Raw genomic sequence first — 11,751 nt, forward strand, 5'->3', positions numbered from 1 at the left:
GAACAACTGGGCGAAATGCTGGTGAAAGACTTTCTGCATCTCCTCCTGTCCATAGATCTTGTGCCCCTGTTTGTCTGTTAAAGACTTTATAGAGGCCTTTTTACCTCTCTGACTCTCCACACGACATGCCCTTCTGGCAACATTAACACCTCGTTTCCCTGCACGTAGCTTAGCTCTAACTCTGCAACCTTCATGCTTGGAGTAGAGGTGATGGTACAACACCGTCCTTGCTGCAAGCACTCTAGAAGCAGAGTCAGAGTCCATAGCCTTGTCTAAATTCTTAACTAATTCCCCTTCTATGCTAGATCTATCTAAACTTAGCTGATTGCTAAATCCAATAGACTCTAATCAAATGGCTCTCTTGAGGGTGTGCCACCATCTATTATTAATCATGGCGCCACATAGTGCCCTCTGTACTAACTCCTGTACTAATCCGGTCAAAATAAACTTTCATCTTCCAGTACCTGGGTTACTGTCCATGACATTTATCTACATGTACCTCATACGTCAAAAGTTTGTGATCTGTGTAAGGTGCAATAAAAAATCGTGGACAGCTAAAAGTATCTCTATCTCTTTCCTTCACGAATACTCTATGCATGCAAGATCTGCATGAGCTGTCGTTATTACTCCACATCCACTGTGGAACGCTTGGCTCATCCAGTCTACTAGATTATAGCTCTCAAGTAGACACTGGTGGCCAGGATTCCCCTTCCTATCAGTCAAGCCAAAACTATCCACCTGCGCATCAAGAATAGTGTTAAAGTCTCTTAGAGACAGGCCTGGAAAGACCAGAAAAAGGGTGGAAGCAGAGAATTATAACAGGGAGCCAGAAAGGAGGTTAGGCAGCAGATTTACATAGCAAAAGGAATAGCAAAAGGCAAGAAGTTTGCCAATGTTCGACAACATGAGGATCAGAGGCGTGTGATGTTCAGGATTGCAAAGCAGTGTATCAAAGAGAATAGAGATGTGGTAGGAGAGGAATGTGTACTCAGAGAAGAAAGATGCATGGAAATGCCATTATGAAAGGTTATTAAATGTGGAGAATGACTAGGAGAAGGAGAGTCTTTCAAATATCGAAACAATTGAAAAACCTGCCATCAGAGTTAACAGCAGTATAATAGATAAGGCAATTAACCCTTTCGTTACTATATTTCTAACCAAAATGCACCCCTTATGAGTTTCAATTAAGTTCTAAAATAATCATGAATTTAGACTAGTTTCATTAAACAACTGTAACTTTTTTTACTTATCAACATATTAATGTGATTTTTGGAATGCAATTGAAGAAAAGGTTCTTAATACTATTGCATAACTTTTGTCTCAAAGCGGTTCTAGTTACAGGTAAATTCAGTAAAATATAAAAATATTTAAATTTTGTTCAAACATCACCATAGAAAATAAGTCACCAGCTAATATTCTATTGGGTATGCAACAAAATTTTAATATAAAAGAATTGTGAACATCACGAGATTATCAGCTGAATTTAATGCACATAAGAACAGGTTGAGGTAAAATAAAATGAAATACTGGAATTTGTTTTTGAAGAAAACTAGAAAATTAAATACATCAACTAAATGAAATAAACTCACAAACATGAATATACAAGAACATATATAATAAAGATTTACAATAGAAAGTAAATGTAAAGTTGTCACCTTACAAGCAAATTAAAATTACAGGTAAATTAAAAGTAAAGACGAAGTAAATTTGAAAAATATTTATACAATCTAATCATAGATATATACAAAATTCACACAATATTTCTGTCAGGGAAACTGTAAAACATGCCACTCTACAACCTTATAGAATGCACATTGGAAAAAAGTTTCAACTGGCTGAAATATTGGGAGTTTTTCTTTGTTGATGCAGACATTCATGGCACTGTCTTTTGCAACCCTCGATTTTTTTCTAATTGATAGAGACTGGCTGAACTCAGATGGATATCTCTCTGGCAGGTTTTGCTTTTCCTTCCTACAGTTGTCTTTTTGAAGGAATAACCTGCCCTCAACTATGTTTCTCTATCTGCTTGGAACTGCAGATGTTCACACCACTTTTGAGCCCCCTTGATTTGGTATATAATATAAATGCATTTACAATGCTCATGCTTACTATATACCAAGATAGGTATCGCCACCATTTACTACCCAGTCTATCAACCGGATAATAACTCACCATTTGGTTCAGCCAATCTACACTGCCCATGTACCTGTTATAATAGAATCATCTATACATGGTTGTGCACCGGTAGATGGAAAATTTATTTGCCTCTTATCTCTGTATGCGGTCACTAGCAGATTTCCTTTCTGCTGTTGGATTATTTCATCTCTTTTTTAAATTTTGTTTTTTTTATATCCAATGGCAGCCCTTTTCTAGTAGCAACTACTGTAGTACATGTATACGTTGTCACAGTCTAAATCCACTGCAAGTTTGATTGAACTGAAAAAATAATAAAAATCAGTCAAAAAATATACGGCCCTGGTTATGGTATAGAAGTGATAAATTCCAGACCATACCGTACCTTAGGCCATGCTGACTAACATTATTATCTCTTTTCCCAGTATAAAAACTAAACCTACAGCAGTACCCAGTATTGATCTTCCATTTCATGGGCTTTCCTGGCATATATTGTTGGAAGTGTACCCTTCCTTCATACCCCGCCATGCCCTCATTGACGGATAGGTATCTATTAGGGTTGTAGAGTGTTTTATATGCAATTTGAACACAGGCAATGAGGGGTCTTATTTTAAATAAGGGATCAAAGTTTGGTTCTCCACGTACTGGGGTACTGTAGTGTCTCTCACATGTAAATACTGGTTCAATTTCACAAATTGTGTCCTTGACATAATACTGGAAATGTACTGATCTCCAAAAGGTTCCTGATTGCCCCAGTAATTTGTAATTCTGGGTAATTGTCTTATACCCATAATAATATTTATGGCAAAAAATGCCCATATTTCTTCTACACTTATGGGAAGCCACAAGCTATTTTTTTTTTCCAGTTTGTTTACAGTCTGCATAACAGTTTGTTTCTGCAGTGATGGGCTTCAAACAAGTTTACAGGAAAAAAGAAAAAAATGTCTAATGGTTTCACTTCCTGAAAAAGACTGAGTAGATCCAGTCTCCTCAGAAAAATTGTTGATAAAAATATTTTTAAACTGCTTAGTCCATTCAGGTGTAAAATCGCCCTCGCTGTTGCTATTGCCACTTTCAGTTTCTTTAGAATTGCTGCTTTCAGTTTCGGATACGGAAATAGCCGATTCATTTTCATACACCACATATTTTTGTTGTTCATTCATACTTTTGCTCGGTTTCTCTATATCTTCCGTTGGAAAGTCCTCAAATTCAGAATCACTGCTTGATAGCATGAAACTCCTATCCATTTTAAAAGTTGAAAAAAATCACTGCAGCAAAACTGTGGAAAAAAATCTCCCAAAATTCACAGAGTTCAGATATCAGGTCAAACAATGTCGGATACTATAACTCAATCATCATCATCATCATCATTTAACATCAGCTCTCCATGCTAGCATGGGTCAACTAACTACAAATTGAAATCTCGTCTCCACAAATGTACTAATGAGATTTGTGCTGAAATTCACAATTAAATAACAATGGGTTTGCTTGGCCAGCTACGGTCGGGTTGGTCATTTGAGCCAAAAAATATTTTAGCCAGCTGCAGCCAGATTGGTATCAAAAGGGTTAAGGATATGAAGACTGGGAAAGCACCTGGACCATCGGGTATCACTGCCAAGATGATTAAAATATCAGGCAGTGTGGGAAACAGCCTAGTCACTTGCAAAGTTAATGAGGTTATTCAGGAAGGCATCATCCCCAAAGACTGGTGTAGTGGTATTATAGTTAACTGCTACAAGGGTAAAGGTGATGCCGAGATAAAAACAACTGCAGAGGTACCAAACTGCTGGACCAGGTCATGAAAATTACAGAGTTATATCTCAAATGATTAGGAATAAAATTAAACTAGATGAGATGCAGTTTGGTTTATTTCTAGGGAGAAATACCACAGATGCCATCTTCCTAGCGAGACAGTTACAAGAAAAGTATTTGGTCAAAAGTAAATCATTGTACTTAGCCTTTGTCAATCTAGAGAAAACTTTCAGCAGGGTTCCCCGCTCTCTTATCTGGTGGTCTCTAAGGAATCTAGGAGCAGAGAAGTGGCTTGTTAAAGCTGTGCAAGCCATGTACAGCAATGCTGTCAGTATGGTGAGAGTCAACTTTGAATAGTGATGAATTTAGTGTACAAGTTGGAGTTCACCAGGGATCAGTTCTTAGTCCACTCCTGTTCATTGTTGCACAAAGTGTAAGCAATGGACACCTAAGAGATGCAGTGGAATCGTATGAAGGTTAACAGATAAGGTCACTTTCATGCGTGGTAGAAACAATAAGCACTAAGAGTACACGGGACTTAGACTCTCTCAAATGCCCTCTCTCATGAGGTAGTAAATAGTTTCTGCTATTTAGGTGACCAAATTAGTAATGGTGGTAGATGCTCTGAAAGTATTGTTTCTAGAATAAGAATAGGATGGAGGAAGTTCTGAGAACTACTACCTCTGCTGGCAATAAAAGGACTCTCTGAGTGAAAGGTAAATTGTATGATGCTTGTGTGAGAACTGCTACATTACATGGTAGTGAGACATCGGGTCTGAGGACATTTGTTGACTGGAGAGGAATGCTCCATTGGATTTACAACATCAGTGTGCATGACTGACAAAACACAACTGTGTTGAGAGAAAAGTTAGGCATAAAAAGGATTAAATGTGGTATGTAGGAGAGGAGAATGCGCTGGTTTGGACATATGATGCATATGTGTAAAGACATCTGTATACAGAAGTGCCTGTCACTGAAAGTGGATGGTACCTGTGGAAGAGGGAGACCAGGAAGACATGGGATGAAGTGATAAGGACCAATCTCAGGATGTTGGGGCTCACAGAGGAAATGACAATGGACTGAGATGTTTAGTGATATGAGGTTCTATCTAGAGAAGATCTGCCCACATCAGTGAAACAGTGCAAGAAGCATTGTGTCCCACTCACATGTAACAGCAAACTTTTCACATACCCTATCCCAAGAAACTGAACTAATCTCCTCTTCTAAACTGCATTTTTCACAATTTCCTTCAGTCTCATAAAGATTATGTGGGTAAGCAACAGCTAGTGGAGATGCTGAGTGGGTATAATTGAGGAAGGAGTGGGAAGGTTCTTTTTAGCCAACAGGTAGCCCTTATCGTCATAAATACATACAAATACATGCAAACACACACACACATATAAGTGCATTCATATATAAATGTGCATAGACCCACAGGATACATATATAAATATATACTCGTATACACCCACACGTACATATATAACACTATCTATATAAATATGTGCACATGTACATACATAATTTCTCCTATGCACATATGCAGACATATAAACAGACACACACAGTCATATGTGCGCACATGCTCAAACATTCTTCACAAAGGTGGCGGTGAGTGTAATAAGAATGAATTGAAATTGTACACATTTGTGTCACATACCTCTCTCATAATAACTTTGATGAGAATTAAAACTTATTTACCATTACTAGTAATAATACAAAGAGATTAATAGAGAGACTCTATAAAAATCTGACAGAAATTTGAAATTTACCATTTATACTTATAAACAATATAGACTGATCAATAGAGAGCCTCTAATTATCTCTGGCTGGAAGTGAAGTTACCTACAGTACCTGTGAGACAGATCGATCAATAGAGAGATGCTTAACATCTTTGAAATTTAGAGTTATATACAATTTATACTTATAAGATAGAAAGAAAGATAGGTGATGGGCTGTGCATCTGAATACAATGTCTTTTTTTAGACATTCATTTCCCAGATATGCAGTTTTATTTATGTTACTATCAATTGTATTGTAAGCACCATAATTATCATTTTTGTAATTATTATTATTACTAAAGCTGTCATTATCATTGTTATCATTACTGTCATTATTGTTGTTGTCAATATTGCTAATGTTAAAGATGCCATCCAAGCAGAGAAAGAAACTTTCAAAGCTTAACTTAGAAACAAACCTCCCCTTTCATGCATGAAGTACCCTGAAATATGAAAAGTTGTAGATAGTAAAAATGCCGAAGGGAGGACTTTGGGGTTAAGCTGGATTCTGATTTTAGATTGACCAATACAGAATTCTGGTAGACCATCCATTGACTTTGTAACAAAAAGCCACTTCAGTACCTGTCACTAAGAACTCAGCTGTGGTTCTCTCTTCAGAGAACCCATTTCAGGGAGAAGGAGAGAATGCTTTGCTAATCTCCTAAAATCTTCTGGTGGATAGAAGTGCATCTGGAAAAGAATAGCTTCACAGAGGCTGAAATCACAGGGGTAATGAAAGCATTAAAATGTAGCAAGGATGAAATTTGGCTAGAGATGTTAAAAGCTTTAAATAGAGATATTCTCTGGTTGACTTGTGTATGCCATATAGCTTGAACCTCTTGAGAGATACCAAAGCAACAACAATCAAGAGAGATAATCCCAATTTTTAAAAAGGGAGATATGAGAGAGTGTCCTAATTATAGAAGAATCTTGTTGAACCTCCCAGCAAAGTCTATACTAGGTGTCTGGAAAAGAGATGTAGGGAAATTGTTAAACCCAGCTAGCTGAAGAACAGTGTGGCTTTCATTCAGGATGCTGCACAATGAACCAGATATTCTCTCTATAGCAGTCTTCAAGAATTTGGGGAATATTACTAAGAAGTGTAAGCTTGCTTTGTGGACCATGAAAAATATATGACCACATAACATAGGAAATACCATGGGAACTTTTGCAGAAATTTGAGATTAATGGGCAACTTCTGGTTCCTGTGAAGTCCCTATATGAATATACAAATGCCCAGATGTTTATGTTCTATTATACGTGCTAAGTTGAAATCTTTCAATGTAGGTGCAGAGATTTGGTATGGTCATATATTGTCACTTCTCCATTTTGCATTTTTATGGAGTGGATTGATATGCACTGCCATTGTGGAAGTGGTATCACAACTGGTGGGTGTAAGAAAAGTCATTTAATATTTGCAGATGATATGGTGCTATTTGGCTCATCAGGTGATCTCTAGCATGCACTTAGTGGGTTCCCTGCAAAATGCTGCAAGGCAGGGATGATGAGAATTAAGTGTTGTGAAGTTGGAGACATTGGTCCCCTCAAGAAAGTCTTTCCAGTGCATTCTGCATGTAGTGGAACATCACTGAGAGAAGTTTAACTATTTTAGGGTTGTCTTCATGAATGATGGGAGGCAGAAGGCTGTGTTGGATGCCAAAATTACAGATGCTGGCACAGTAATGAACCATCTGCAGCATTCAATCCTCAGAAAAAAAAGAGGTTCAGAAAAGCAAAACTTGTCTTCAATTTGATTTTTGTGCCTATGAGTAATGACTGAAAGTGTGACTTCAGATACAAGCGACCAAAATAGAGATCCTCAGGTCTTCAGATAACATTTGTTGACAAGCTCAAAGGTCAGAGAGTCTCTCCAGGTTGAGCTGCTATTTCGCTGCATTGAGAGATCATAACTCCAGTTCTATGGACATTTAATCAGAATGCTGCAGGAAAGGATTGCAAAATGGATTCTTCCAGCAGAGCTAACTGGCAGAAAATCTAAGGGTAGGCCACGAACAAGAACGCTGGATAATATCCAGTCTCAATCGGTCCCACTTGGGAGACCAGTAGGAAAGTGGTTGCTTCTAATAGCAACTTTTGGAGAAGGTACCTGAAGAATCAACTCACCTGACCCTCATAGGGACAGTGGGTGGAAAAAAATGGATGGATGTATATCCTCTGTACCTGGTATTACTCTCCCCACCTTAAAAAGAGCCCAAAATGTACACAACTTACTGGTCTGTGGCTCCCTTCCTTTGCTTTAAGCTTCATTGCCACAGTCTGTTTATCACTAATACAACCTCCCTCACAGGATTCAAGCACCACACTGTACAAATCCTTAACTCTTTCTCTTGCACCTCTATGAATGTCATCCACTATATCAAATGCAGTGTTTGTGGGATTATATACATTGGCCAGACTGATCACCATCTAGCTGACAGATTTGCCAAGCACTTATATAATATCCATCTTCAGAAACAAACTCCTGTTACCTGTCATTCTGCTCAGCAAACCACTCCACATGACACTTTAGTGTCTGGCTTGGTCTTACATAACAAATATGTAATCTCTAGACTCTGTAAGGAACAATATTTCACCTTCTCACTACAGACTCATATGCCATTTGGATTCAACACAACATCCACCTTCTAGTAAATGCTCCAGGCACATGCACAAACATGTAAGCTAAAACACATACATGGATATAAACATATACATGCCAACCAACTGCCAGGTTCTTCTCACACTCTTTTCTTATTTCATCTCTCTCACCAGTTTCATTCTCCTCTCTGCACACATACACATTTATTTGCACACACACATATACATGAATGTATATAAGCATAAGTAGAACAAAAAAAATCCTCACATATACAGGACTCACACTATCTTTCCACCAACTTAGCATCCCTCAACAAACATGCTACTCACAACCTTTACACATATATACACACACACACACATGTAATCACACACCTATGTATTCATACATGCATATTCACACACACACACACAGACCAATTAGCACTTTTTCCATTGATAGCCAAATTTTTTTCTTTCTCAAATTTTCTGCCAGTTATTTTCAATCATGTAGCTAAGCTATCTACATGCTTGTCTGATTTTCTCATGATTCTCCATTTCTATCACCCCTTTTTCCTATTTTCTGAACTCGCCTCTGTATATCTGACAAAGGGCTATACTTAAAATGTAGTATTTTTACTCTACTCTTTTAAAGTTTTTTCCTCGAGTGTCACATTAATTAATATTCACTGTGAACATCCACTGGATTTTTGGTTTTTGTGTTTGAATTTGTCATTCATTATTGATTTGCCTACACACACACACATGTATATGTGTGCAGACATGTGTGGGAGTATGCATGTGGGAATGTGTGTGTAGGCATGTGAGGGATGTGCTGCACACATATGTATGTGTGTTCATGTGTTTGCTTATGTGTGCATGCTCCTGAATTAGGGGTTTGGAGGGATGCACAAGGCCGTGGGGGTCAGACAACATAGGCACTGGTGGTTAGAACCAAAGTAATTTGGGAAAATAAAAAAATGGACTTGGATATTCCGAGTAAATGTTAAAAAGTCACTTACTAAATGTTGTTATTACAGATTTCTTTTTTGAATTGCTGAAGAGACTAATCTTTTGAAGTTATTACACTAGTCTCATAAAAACAAAAACTTATCTTTCATTTGTTTCAGTCGTGAAATTGTAAAGAAATTTTAGTTGAATGAATCAACCCAAGTACTTATTTTTTAAAAGCTTAGTACTTGGTCTATCAATCTCTTTTGCCAAAGCACTAAGTTACGGGGATGTAAACATACCAACAGCAGCTGCCAAGAGGTGGTGGGGTCAAACACAGATACAAAGACACACACACGCGGATATTTTTTCTCTTTCCGTTTTTTACATTCTCTCTCCAATATTTTCCCTTTCAATCCTTTCTGTCGAAGATCATAGGCTTGAAACGTCAATGACTTTTTCAGTTTTCCCGAGCGATAAACTAATACACCAGCTTGTTCCTTCACTTGTCTTCGTCTTTTGTTTTCTGCAAATTTGAACTATATATATATATATATACATACACACACACACGACAAGTTTCTTTCAGTTTCCGTCTACCAAATCTACTCAAAGATTTGGTCGACCCGAGGCTTTCGCAGAAGACACTTGCCTACAGTGTCACGCAGCGGAACTGAATCCGGAACCATGTGGTTGGGAATCAAGCTTCTTACAACAGCCATATTTGAAAGTAATTACAAATAGAAAACTAATTTCAAAATATATGTGTATAATTTCTTGATTTAATAACTTCAAAAAATTAAGTTGTGCAGCAATTAAAATTAGAAATTTAAACACTGTGAATTTTAAACATTTACATATTCGTTTCGCTCAAGTGTCGCCGGCATTAAACACACAAAATTTCATTAAAGTAAAGATGCAATAAATGCTGTATATTCGACGGCTTATTGCATATAAAAAACAATGACTAACGGGATAAAAACTTGGTTTTGGATAAAGTTTGTGTTGCACAACTTTGGTAGTGGGTAAACACATGATGTCAAAAAATAATAACAGTTTATGTTTGTATTTCGCCACATAAATCTCCGTACTGAACCCACTACATATTACGAGCATTTTCAAAATCAGGTATTTCAGTATTCAAGCTTCCAAAATTAACCGAAGATGTCGAAACACTGAACAGACAGTCTTTCGCGAAAGAAAAACTGCTATAAGTCGTAATTGAAAACTTTGTGTATTCTACAGAGCTAACAAAAGGTGATATTTAGACTGGGTAATACGCGTGCAAAGCAATTCAACACAATTCTCTTAACACGGATAAAAATAATCATAATTACGAAAATATTCCCAATATAGAATTCTTAAAATTGTAACGATTAGATTTATTTTTAATATCAAACCTGAAACAAAAGCATTTCGGAAATACTTTAGATTGTTGTATATTCTTCATGTAAATGTGATTTTGTAAAAAAAAAAAATAATTAGTTGCACTAACACATACCTGTATAAAGTTATAGATGGGCGCCATCTTCGTTAGAAAAACATCAGTGGAACCGGAAAGAGTAGCGGTTTGAATTGCCCACAGTTATGGCTCTCGGCAAGAGATTTTGGATAATTTCTGTCGTAAAATTTACTGCTGGAAATAATATAAATAATATCGTTATACATCATGGTAGTTCTACTATATTCGTTTTTAAAGCTGACTTAAACGGTATGCAGAAATAAGTTAATTACCCTTTAGATCGTATTATAATAATAAAAAATGCATTTGTCGGTTGCGATCTTAGACTGAAGTTAATTTGAATTGATACTATTCGGCATTTTTTTCTTTTCTTTTCCCTTTCCTTTTTTCAGCATTGGATTGCGATCTGCGGAAAACCACCTCGAAGGGTTTTAATCGAACAAATCGACCCCAGTATTTATTTTCAGTCTGATACTTTTTATACTGGTTTCTTTTATTGTTTTATTGAACTGTTTAGTTACGGGAACGTAAACAAGCCAACAACAGTTGTCAAGTTGTTTGTGGGACGCGCGCGTCCACACACACACACACATGCATTTACATGAGACGGACTTTTTTCAGTTGCCGTCTTCCACCAAATCCTCTTGCAAGATAGTGGTCGCCCGGAGATATAGTTGAAGACACTGGCTCAAGATGTCACGCAATGTGACTGAACCCGAAACCATGTGATTGGAAACAAACTTCTTACCGCACACCCATACCTTTCTTATTTTACCTTACAAGTTAAATATTTTTGTTTACATATTTCACTAATAAATCATTCGGACATTCATTTCCGTTTCATAAACAATCAATCGAACTTTGCGTAATAAATCATTCGGATTCTTATCATTATACAGATAAATTAGATCACGTTCTTGCTTACTGTATTTGCCGGCATATGACACACGCATAAGACGTACCCCTGTTTTAAGTATATTTTATGGTAAACACGAAAGAAATATATGAAAGCTGATAGGCTGCGTGATGTTGCTGAAAGTCATCATTGTTGGTAGTTTGTTTAAATGTCTGGGTTACAAATGTGGAAGATTGTTGGTG

General features: G+C 37.0%; 1 protein-coding gene across 2 annotated transcripts in view; it reads right to left on the reverse strand.

The window, feature by feature from the left end:
* LOC106874705 (RWD domain-containing protein 4) overlaps positions 1-11,374 on the reverse strand; it is a 57,095-nt gene extending 45,721 nt beyond the window's left edge. Inside the window, exons 1-2 of one of the 2 annotated variants that reach the window (XM_014922533.2) lie at positions 10,926-11,374; positions 10,693-10,824 (exon numbers count right to left, since the gene is read on the reverse strand). The gene's annotated coding sequence lies outside the window, so the exon portion shown is untranslated. Of the gene's footprint in view, positions 1-10,692; positions 10,828-10,925 lie in introns of both variants that reach the window. The other variant, XM_014922524.2, reaches the window with a different exon arrangement.
* Between the last annotated feature and the right edge of the window lie 377 nt (positions 11,375-11,751).

This window comes from Octopus bimaculoides, chromosome 16 (genome assembly GCF_001194135.2).
Source record: "Octopus bimaculoides isolate UCB-OBI-ISO-001 chromosome 16, ASM119413v2, whole genome shotgun sequence".
NCBI lineage: Eukaryota > Metazoa > Mollusca > Cephalopoda > Octopoda > Octopodidae > Octopus > Octopus bimaculoides.